Source organism: Nannospalax galili, unplaced genomic scaffold (assembly GCF_000622305.1).
Source record: "Nannospalax galili isolate Female #2095 unplaced genomic scaffold, S.galili_v1.0 scaffold633, whole genome shotgun sequence".
Taxonomy (NCBI): domain Eukaryota; kingdom Metazoa; phylum Chordata; class Mammalia; order Rodentia; family Spalacidae; genus Nannospalax; species Nannospalax galili.
The window spans coordinates 6,271,728-6,283,364 of NW_008336075.1; the positions used below are offsets into that span (position 1 = coordinate 6,271,728).

The 11,637-nt window shown below is 49.9% G+C and overlaps 1 protein-coding gene across 1 annotated transcript in view; it reads right to left on the reverse strand.

Annotated features, from left to right (window-relative positions):
* Gli2 (GLI family zinc finger 2) overlaps positions 1-8,208 on the reverse strand; it is a 242,868-nt gene extending 234,660 nt beyond the window's left edge. Inside the window, exon 1 of the mRNA XM_017797568.2 lies at positions 7,779-8,208. The gene's annotated coding sequence lies outside the window, so the exon portion shown is untranslated. The remainder of the gene's footprint in view (positions 1-7,778) is intronic.
* Positions 8,209-11,637: the final 3,429 nt, after the last annotated feature.

An 11,637-nucleotide genomic window follows, 5' to 3' on the forward strand; every position in this document is an offset into this window, starting at 1 on the left:
ACTTGCCCATGAACTCACATCAGAGACATCCCCTCACATTGATCTTTTGCAGACAATGAGGGACAGCCCTAAATATCCTGTCCCTGCCTGGACACACACCATGTATCACTAAGGCTCAACCCACGGCTGTCCATGAAGATGTCTGACTGATGCGCCTTCAATCAGTTGACCATGACCTCAATTTTTTTGAGAAGTCAAGTCAAAAACACTGCCTTCATCTTCAGAGACTGAGATTTATTTATGTATTAGCCCTTCCTAAACTGCCTTCAGCTTTCAGGGGAATGTGAAAGGGTCAATATTGAACAAGTGGCCACCAATGTCCCCATGACCACTCCCACCCCTTTCACCCTCTAACGCACCTCAGAGATATCCTAGCAAGAAAGACCAGTGGGGGAAAAGGGGGTGGGGCAATTTCTTGCCAAAGACCCCAGACTTTCTCCAGGCTCTGGTTACCCCCCACGCCCCACCATCCTGCCTCCCTCTGACCCTAGGCAATGGCTGCAGGGGAGGCAGGGCACTAGCTCTAAAGCACCAGAGAGATTGCAGCTACCAAGACTTTCCCTTCCACAGATCCTTGACAGGACCCAGAATTGCTAGAGACAAGCCTGTCTATAAGGGATTTTCGATTTTTAGATTAGGGAACTTGAGATGGGAAAGACCCATTCTAAATATGGACAGCACCAGCATTCAGCACTCTGCTACCTGACTGCAGATGTGATGTGACCAGCTGCTTCACACTCTGCCACCATAATTTCTGCCACAATGGGCTGTATCCCCTGGAACTGCGAGCCAAAATAAAACCTTCTTTCTTCAAGTTGCTTTTGTCAAGTATTTGGTTGCAGCAAGGAGGAAAGTAACATACAGAGAGGTGAACAATTTGCAAAGAGTCACCCAGTATCAGAGTAGCTGGTCTTTCTCTTCCCCAGGGCAAAAGAGGAGGCTGGACCTGATTTCTCTATATAATGCATTCATCTGTCACTCTTCCTCCACTTGTTCTATGTAAGAAAAGACACTCTATGGAAGAAAGTCTTTCTGGCCATTTCTTAGGTGGTCCTCAGGTGGCCCAACTTTCCACACCATTGCCACCTCATAATCAAGGTCTTAATGATCACAACTCTTAAGGTGGTTTGGAGTCAGCAGAGGCATCAAAGGCCAGTGGCCCTGTTCCCTCTGCCTAGCATGGTCATAGCCACATCCTCCTTAGTCCCTCCAGATCATACTTCCTTAGTCTATCCCCAGCTGCTTAGGCCAACGTTCAGTCAACTGCAGATTACCAAAGAAAAGAAACAACAAATTATGCCCCTTTTTCCAAGTCCTCTATCTTTGCCTACATTGCAAATTCTTGCATACTAATCTCCTCCATCTCAGGTTTAAAAATATGGACTTGTTTTTTTCTTTTTTTTTTAACTCCCAACATAATGAATAAGCTTAAATATTAGAAGTTGAAATTATTAAGTAAATCATCCCACCTGCAAAGCTTCTATTTGCATACCATTAATTCATGATGCCATCTAAAACAAACTCATCACATTCCATATATTAGAAGCTGATTTATGTAAGAATTGGAAAAAAAAAACATGAGTTCAAATTTATGTTGACATGATGTACATGCTCAATGGAGAAAGATTTTTCTTTTCTTCTTTCCACCATTTTTTTTGTTTTTTTTTTTTTAAATCATCGGAACAACTGAATTATGGCAAGAAGGGAAAGGATTTGGGAAAAGGCCTGGCATCTCAGAAAATGAATAATGCAGCGGCCTCCCGTGTGTGGCAGACTCGAGGCAAGCGCTCAGCTTCATACACACACACTACAGTTATTAATGTCAAGTATGCCAAAGATACGCTGGAAAATCATTACCATTCATCGCCACTAACCGCCATTAAATTTCAATCAATTCAACTTAGCACAAGTGTACTTGAGCGGCCCTTACAGTTTCTTATAAATGAGGCTCCAAAGTCGGCCTGACTTATTTCTTTGTCCAAGGCACAAAGACACGGCGCTAAGCAGGGGCTGAAAGGGGCCTATGTGGGACCCTGCATGATGCTCTTTTAAACATTCTTTCCTAAGTGTTCAAAGATCTTTTTTTCTGGAAGCTGAGGTCAGGATCAATGGGCATGGCCCAGATAAGTACCATTCCTTTGGGGCCTTCCACACTACAGTCTGCAGATGTCTTGAAAGTTTCAGACACCACCAAGAGTTTGACGATTCTGATTCTTTCTCCTCTCTCTCTCTCTCTCTCTCTCTCTCTCTCTCTCTCTCTCCCCCCTCCCTGTGTCTGTCTCTCGATGCTCTCATTCTCTAAACTTGAACCCCCACTCCTGAGAGAGGTAGAATGAGGACAGGGCTCCAGGGCCGAGGCTCAGGTGGGACGCTGCGCCCCAGGCGGCCCGGGGGATCTGGCCCGCAGGCCTCCTTTCCACCGCGCGAGTCCGGGTTCCCGCCACCCGCCGCAACAATGTGGCCATTGTTCCGGCGCCGCAAAGCCGGCGGGCGCGCAGGTGGGAGGGCGGCGGGCGCTCGGGGCACGGAATGTTCCCCGGACTAGGCGCGCTTGGCGCCGCCCGGACACGCGGCCTCCCCGCCGCCCCGCCGGGATGGGATGGCAGGCCTCCGCCGGGCGGAACGCCGAGCGGGAGGAGACGGGCCGGGGGGGTGGGGCGGAGGAGGGAGAGAGACAAAGAGGATCCGGGAGGAGGAAGAGGAAAGAAGGAATGGTGAAGGGAGGAGAGACTTGCAGAGGGAGAGAGGAAAAAGGACCAGCAAGTGGGGGGGGGGGTTGCAGGGATGAGTATGAGAGGGGAGGAGAAAAAGTAGGAAAGAAGAGGGAAAGGAGAAAGGAAGTGGAGAGGAAAGGAGAGGGTAAGGGAAGGGAGGAAGGAGAAAAGGGAGGGAAGGAGGGAGGGGAGAGAGGGAGGGGAGGGAGGGAGTCGGGGAGGAAGGAAGAAAGTAAAGAAGACACACAGCAGCCCAGAAGTAGAAGAGGAGAGTAACCAGGGCTAGTCTGGAAGCTTCTGGAAAGAGCAAGAGTTCACTCTTGTAGAGAGAACCGGCTCCAAGCCCTGCCGAGTCAGCAGCCTTAATCACACCCGGGGCTTTGCCTAATTACAGGGTGAAAGCTAGGTCTGGAGGTAGGGAGATACTTAAACTGTGTCCCATGAAGGCCCAGTGCTGGAAAGAGCTGTAAAGCTGCCTTGGCCCTCACTCGTGTCAACCCTTCGGAGCCTAAACGCTGAGGAGAAAGGCTGGGGCTGCAGCAAGGCTGGCCAGACTCTCCAGGGAGCAGGTATCCACAGTCCCCTGGGGTGAGAGTACGCGTCAGTAACAACAACCTTCCAGCTAGAGGCCTGGGGCCCTCTGCAACCAAAGGGGTAAATTCAATCCCAATTCTGTCCTAATGAATAGAAAAGTTCCCTTTATTTCACTTGCTGTTTTTTGGTTCATTAAATTTTCCACAGATTTGCAGAGAAGAAAACAATCAATAAACGTGGACAAAAGTGACCAGGTTTGAAAAAGGGGCAGAGAATGGGAAAAAAGCTAGATAAAAGTGCTATCTGATCCCAGATTCACAGGCAGATGACGGTGCAGGGGCTGCTGGAAGAATCTCAATGGGCCATCAGGGCCCGCCTGGCATTTGTAGCAACTCCTCAGTCAAGACAATAGCACAAGCACTAAAAGTGGTTTTCTTATGCTAATGGTGAAATTCTGCACTCTTAAGTTAAAACACTTCCCAGGAACCTGCCTTTAAAAAAAAAAAAAAAAAACCGTGTTCTTACACACACAACACACACTAAATTTAAACCTAAGTCTCAAAAAACAGTTTAATATGTACTATCTGGTTGCATCTTAATGAAATTATTTTCCCCAACATGTATGTGATTTAAGAAGCCTGAGATAAAAGCTAAGCAGGAACATTAATGTATTTTCCTGTTGTTGGAAGAATCAGGGGACAATAAGCCACCAAACACACCCAGCTACTGTACTGTCATCTCCCGTTTTCTCAGGGTGACTTAACAACACCTTTGTCACCCCTGGAATTGAAAAACAATGGACGAAGTTTTTGTTTTCCAGGTCCTTGGTATTTTCTCAAGCCCTCAGATTTGAGAAAAAAAAAAATTAGTACTGAATATGATGTATGTTTATGTGAAACCCATGAAACTGTGTTAGGTGGCCCTCTTCGCAAGGGCACTATCAGACGTCAGTGTTGCTGCTGATCTTGCCCCATTCCCATTTTTAACAAGCCTTACGAAGCAATTACAGAGCACTTCCTTCTTTCCCCAAGTTTTAAAGTGAGCGTGCACCACACACTGAAATCTCTGGATAGTCTGGCTGGTGATCCAATCACCAATGCTGCCTCCAAATGTTCTACAATCTGAGAATACAGTTTTTCTCTTTGGCAGTCTTCACATGTTTCTTTCATCCATACCTCCCATGCTCACTAAAAATACAAAGAAAGGAGGAAACTGCTTCCCTGGGGTTCCCTTTCAAAGACCACGGGGCCAGCAAGGTCAGCTGCAGCTGGCCACAGGGAGGTCCACCTGGCCTGGTGGCCTCTGATGCACCAGGAAAGTCTTCGCACAGGTTAGACACCAGCTCCCACCCCACCCCCAACCTAAAGATGCACTGACTGGCCCCACCTCCCCACCATGCTGCTAGCACCAGCAAAGGCCAGCTGCCAAGGCAAAGTTATAGGACTGTTTCTGAGCTTTAACAAGCCAGCTGGGTGTGAGGTGGGGGGTGGGGGGTCATACCAGCTTTCACAGTGCACATGACAACTTCATGGTCTCATTTAAAGGGAATTGCTGGTGTCTGAGCACTGCAACTCCTAGAGGAGCTAATGGAAGAAAGGTACTTAGTGTAGGCAAATACTCGATTTTGTCCGCCTGATAGGTTGACTGTCCCTGGTTCACTAATCCAGCCCCAGGGCTGTACTGTGTACAGGGCACTTGTGGGAGCACAAAAAAGAGTGAAGTATTTGTGTATCTCTCAGTCTACAATGCAAACAAGTCAGCCACAGGACACAGACCCAAGACCCCCACAGCAGCTAGGCAATGACTAGCAGCCCTGTGCCCCCCCTCTTCAAATCAAGCAATCCAAGAGGACCTCTCTCAATGCTCAATACTCCCAGGGGCAGAAGGCCAGAGGAACAACTTGAGAAAGTAGAAGGTTTCAACTAACTCTACACATGCTTCAAGGTGGTCCCCTTCCTGGGCCTGGTGCGAATTTGGGAAGAGATCTTAGTAAGGCTGAACTCTGTGCAAATTCCCACTACATTGATTGCCATGGAAGCATAGAAATAGGTTTAACAATCCCACCTTGTTCCCAGATGAGGCCTGCCCTGGGCTGTGAAGGGTTTGCTCCCTGTCAACCTCACTAAACTGCCTTTGTGAACTGACCACTCTAAAGCATAGGAGCAAGGCAAGACTGGGTCACAGGAAGGGCTACCTCCTGGGCAGGTGGATTCCTGGGAACTCAGGACGTCTAAACTCAGGACTCTAAACCCCTAGAATCAGGAAGCCACCTCATGAAATTGGCATAGTTCTCAAAGCAGAGGGGGAAATACAAAACCATCCTAAATCTTCCAAAATACAATTAACTGTAAAACAAATCAGATGAGAGACAGCTTTCCTTCCACATTGCTGATTTGAGTAGAATCTGTGTCTGAAGAGACCATTCCCAAACTCCCTGAACCCTCAAGAAAGCAGTAAGTTCGAGAAAACAAAAGCAAGAAAGATGAAGAAAGGGGCACAAGAAGGGAAGCCTTTGGGGGTAGGGCACAAGGTCTGCAGGGCCTGGATTAAGGCATTCTGAAATTACAGCCCCAGGACGGAACAGACGCTAGAAACTAAGACCTCAAAAAAAGCAAGCTGGCATGGCCAGGGTGTCTTCCCCTCGTGGGGAGACCACCACAGGCAGCTAACAATGCATTTTGCCCCCAGATTGACTGAGCAATTGCCGGGCGCTCCCAGGCCCAGAGCTGCGGGTCCCCAGACACACGGAAGCCTTCTCAAGCCAGGGAAACCTCAGCCAAGGTGAGGAAATGGGCGGGGAGGGGGCTCGCTGGGGAGGTGGCTAGAACAAACAGATAGCATCAGGGAGACATGTGACAAGCCTGCCTGTTCCGCCCCGCTATTCCCCGCCCCCCCCCCGTGTATATTTTAGATTTCACAGTTTATTTACTTTACTTTTTTGGCACCGAGCCCCCGGAGCATGCCAATACAATATTTGTTTAAACACTATTTTATGCTGCTTGCGAGGGAAACGTTTACTTTCAAATTCTCCAACATCCCCCAGAGCCTCGTCTGCAAACAGCATATGAGCGTTTTACAACCGTTCCCTTTATCTGAAGCTGTGGGGATTAAACCTTCACACGCCCGGCAAGGGCGGAGGAGCAGGGGGCCCTGGACAGCGGCGCGGCCACCGGACTGCAAAGCCCGCCCTCAGCAAGAGGGATGCCCCTGGAATCAGAGGGGCGCAGAACCCCCACACACACACCCTGGCCCTAGTGGAACCTGACTCCGAAAAGAGGTGTGGGTTTTTTTGTTTTGTTTTTCCATTTGGGATCAGCTCTGGAACCACAAGACAGTTACACAAAAGATAGAGCCGGGGTGGAGTGGCACCCTGGGGGATCCCCACGACCTCGGTGTGCGCTTCTATGGCCCGGTCACCCGGGGTGAGGCACGCCGGCTCCAACCTCAGCTTCCCCGCGCTCTAAAAGTCGGGTTTCCTAGGAAATGAAAGTAATTACACCCCGGCTGAAATGAAACAGAGTTGGGTGGACTTCCAGCTCCCCGGAGCGGCGGGAACACTTTTGCACTCACTCAAGCACACGATCCCTCTCCCCACCCCACCCCCAACCGGGGAGAAAACGCTCCCCTCTCTAAACCCTTAATAGGATTGGCGCCCAACTCTGTCCGCGCCGCTCCTCATCCATCACACACAGATCAAGTTGCAGTAGTGGATTTTTCAAATTCCTCAGCAAATATACTTGTTGAGAGATTGCTTTTGGTGGGGGGGATAAGTGGGGGGCTGGGATGAAAGTGAGGAGGGAAATCGATCCCTAGGCAAAGGATTACGCGTGGATCCAATCGGAAAATCTACTGGATCTCGGAGACCTAGAGTAGGAGAGGATGGTAAAGGCCCGGAGTGCAGAGCCCGCCGGAGGAAGGGGCGACAGGGCTCAGGGAGGGGGAGGAAGGAGAGGGGAAGAAAGAAAAGGCTGGGTTCCGGGACCCGGACGCCCTGCGCGGATAAGTGGGGTAGGAAGTTCCCAAGTGGCTGGCTGCGAAGGCTGCGAAAGTCGCACACCGCACACTCCAGCAGACGCGCTCCCCATCTAAGGGAGCTTCGGAGCATCCCCGCCCCCACGCGCCGCAAAAAAAAAAATAAATAAATAAAAGTCCCAGGCTCCGTTCGGTGCCTCCAGACCAAGGGTGGCCTACCGCCCACCCCGAGAACAAGAGACACTATCCCCCAGGTAGGGGACAGAGGTACAAAATCGACCTCTGGCCACGAGTTCTGAATCCCCAAATCCCCCTTAAGCCCTCACCGCTGCTGGGCCAGAGCAACAACTGGGGTCGCCCCCTCTAGTCCCCCTAAATCGGTGTCACGATCCCGAGTCCGGTAACCGGTTCAAAAGACCCTTCGAAGACCGCACATCATCCCAGCCAAGGCTGGCTGGGCTAGGAAACGCTTCGCTACCAAAAGCAAGCAAAAAAGAAAAAAAAGAAAAAAAAAAAAAAAAAAAAAAAAAAAAAAAAAAAAGGCCAAAGCAACTTTACCGAGGAGACAAAAGTTTGCCTCTAGCACGCAGGTGGCCTCTCGGGCGCCGGGCAGTGGTTGCAGGGCCCCATCCCAACTTGGCCGGCGCGGGGCTGCGGAGTGCCGGGACTCAGGCCGCCGGGGCGGGGCTGGCCAGGCAGGGGAGGGGACCGAGGCGGGCGGGGGACCCGGCAGTCCCTAAGGACTCCGAGCCTGCAGCTCCGGGGAGCTCCGATGCGCCGTGCGGGCCGCGCTCCTGGCCCTGGCTCTTCCTCGCCTTCCTCCGCGCCCTCTGTCGCCGCTGCCGCCTCCCGCTCCTTCTCGAAGTCTCATTGATGAGAGGAGTTTGAAAAAAAGTCCGCGGAGCCGTGCTGCCTTGCCTGGCGAGCGCCGGCACTTCGGCCATCCATCAGCGTCTCCTATGCTGCGTAGCGCCCCCGCGCGCTCGGCTTGGGCACACTCCTGGCGGCGCGTCCCTACCCTGCCCGCCCCCGCCGCGTATTCCTCGCCCCCTAGATTGGGAGTGGGGGACCCTGACGCCTCCCTGAAGAGAGGGGCTGGGGCAATGGCACTCTCCTTCACCTCAGCCGGAAAAAGAAAGCACCCTTACTGGAAAGTTTCATCAGGGGAACAGAGAATGATGGGGGGGGGGGGCGGGAGTGGGGGCGGACACCCAGACACCACTCTGGAAGGAAGAGGCGCTGGGGCGATCGCAGATTCTCTCCTACTTCAGCTATTAGGAAAGAAAGCACTCCCACTGGAAAGTTCCAGGAAGGGGACCAGAGAACACACCAGTCTCCAGCCTCCAACACTTTCTGAGGCGCCGGGATGGGGGAGTTGCTAACTCAAGTCAGATGAACTCTGCAGCTCCAGTGCAAGGACTGCTCTGTTTTCAATCTCTAAGCCCCTCTTCTCTCCCAACCCCCGCTGCCCTCCGTCGGGAGATGTCCTAGTCGTTGTTCCAAAAACTCCCTGCTCCTCCCGGGGCCAAGGCGGAAGGCTGGGACTCGTGGGATGGGAGGCAGGACTAGGTCCACGCGGGTCCTCTTCGCTCAGGCAGCTAGCCCAAGTGCCAAGGCCCCGGGTCCAAGCGGCCTGCCACGGCTCGCACACGCCGCCATCTGAGCGCATGTGGGCGAGAAGCGAAGCAAGCTTTTCCTACTCTTGGTGCATGTGTTTTGTAGCGAGGGTTTTTTGTTTTGTTTTGTTTTTATTTATTTATTTTATTTTTTTTTTTTTGAGACTCCACTGGAGCTGCTGCAGCCAGATGGAAGTAATCAGAACTCAACAACAGCAGACGGAGAAGGAAGAAAAAGCCTCACTTAAGTTGCAGGCCGAAGTGTGGATAGGCTGTGTGAACATATTTGTTTAAGCAGATGTGAGCGGCCTTGGGCCTGCAAGCCCAGAACTAAGCTGCTCCAAAGGAAGCCAGCAGGCAGAATCTTGCAGACGTGGTTCAACCCTCGGCTGACCATCCTCTCCAAGGCTCTGTTTGGGGCTCAGAATGCTGCCTGAGGGACTTTACATTTCTTCCTGATGTTTGTGTAGGAGCTGGGTGTGTTCTATTTCCTTTGTATTATTTAACCTTCACACCTTTGCGATTGGGTTTCTTTCCTTCCCTTTTTAAAGGTGGGAAGGACTGAAGCCTAATGAAATTGCAAAATTTGTTGGGGGGTCCAAGCCGCTCCTACTTTGAGTTCCACAAATCTTTGTAGTTAGTTCAGTTAAATAAATGCCCCCTGTTGCTGGTGTTGGGAGCTCCCCCCCCCTCCTTCAACCCCTCTTCCTGCCTGGAATGCCAGGAAACCAGACTCCAGACCCAATGCCACCCGGCCTAGGAATGGGTCCTTCGCGCCCATTTTGCCCATGGAATTCCTTTTAGTGGGTGGCTCCTTTTACTTCAGGCCCTCCCCTAACTTATCTGTGTGTTTATTTCTGTAGGTCTGTATTTATTTATTTGTGGTTCCGGGGACAGAACCCAAGGCCTTAAGTAAGCTCTCCCATCCAGGCTGGGTGTCCAGTACCTGATTTTTACTTTTTTAAATTTTTATTACATTTGTTTGTTTGTTTTTGTGGAGGAGTGCACCTACCAAGGGATGGGAGGACAACCCACCGTGTGGGTCCTCTGGGTTGGCAGCAAGCACCTTTACCTGCTGAGTCATCTCACGACCTTGAACTTATTTTTTAACCAAAAGGGAAGCATTCTCCATTCCTTATTACCCTTCTCCCTTCTCTTCCTTTCACATTCATGGGGAGCAACAATTTCTTTTTGACCTAGAGAAAAAAATGTGCAGAAAAAGATTAGAATAATTTGATGCTAATTTTTTTTTTTCTCAAGCAGGCTTTCCAGATTGGAAATGGAAAAAAATGGGAGGCAGCATATTCAAAAAGTGAAACTTGCTGGGTGTGGTGGCACATGTTTAATCCCAGCACTCATGAAGCAGAGGCAAATGGATCTCTGTGAGTTAGAGGACAGCCTGGTCTACATAACAGATTCCAGGCCAGCCAGGGCAACAGAGTGAGACTTTGTCTTTAAAAAAAAAGAAAAAGAAAAACTGAAACACACAGAAGCCAATACATTAAAAGAAGGAGAAAGGGCCAGCAAGATGGCTCAAAGGGTAAGGGCACTTGCTGCCAAGCCTAATGACCTAAATTCAATCATCCGGACCCATATGATGGACCAAGAACAGACTCCCACAGATTGTCCTCTGACCTCCACATACCCTCTGTAACACGTGAGCTCCCACGCAGACACACCCATCTGTGCACTCACACACACACAAATACATAAATGTATTAAAAAAAAAGATTTGAAAGGTTTTTTTTCTTTAAATATAATCAGATTCACCATTCCTCCCTGGTATTTGTTTAAATTCCTGCTGCGCTTTCAGAACACAGACACGAAGGAGACAGAAAAAGTAAACCCTCTTCTCCTTGGCCGTATTTTAATGGCCCCATTCATATCTGCCCCAAGAAACCAGGAGTCATTTCTCGTTACTGGAATATTAGCAGAGTTGGCTGATTACTTCATTACGAGCTTGTCTCTGTTAGTTCCCTTGTAAAGTTTGTGGAGAACTTTAAACAAATCAACATTTGGAGAGATTTCTTTTTCTCTGTTTTTCTTCTCAGACCAACTCAACTGCTAGAATCCAGGCACTCACAAAACCTTCTCTGGCTTCTTTTGGTAAGAAGGTGGCTGTGGAGGTGAAGAAGGAGTGTTTGGAGTTTGAAGAGAGTTATGTAAACACTATGCCCTACTCTCTAGATGGTCAGAAGTCAGGACATCAAAAAAGAGCAAGAAAGCTTCTGGAACACTACACTGCTGTGGCGGAGGAAGCCCTCATGGGCACTGGGACACCAGGGCCTCACCCTAATTCTTATACTCGATGTATGACTTTGACCAAGTCCAGGTTCATTCATTCAGCAGCTTTCTGTGTATCGGGTATTGCTAAGTGGCTTGACACCACAGTGAGTGACACCCACAACATCCTTCCCTTCTTAGGAGCTTATGGTTCATTCATAACCACAAACTTACGTGTTACCACAAACTGGATAGAGACAAAAGGCAAGGTGCTCTGAGAGCCAGTGATCTGAAATCTGAAAGAGCATGGACCTGGACAGAGAGGCTTATGGGGAGGTGAAGAAGACATGTAGAAAGATGCACTGGGAGAGGGGAGAGTGAGAAGTGGCTTTTCTAGTTCTTCCCTCGGACTAGAAAGAGGGAATGAGTGGGGTCAAATCCAGTATGGGAAAGAAGCTGCTGACCAATGTATACAGCTATGCCGCTTCATGATGGATCCATTCTGAGAAATGCTATCATTATTAGGCAATTTTATCATTGTGCAAACATTGTAGATGGTACTTACATAAACCCAGATG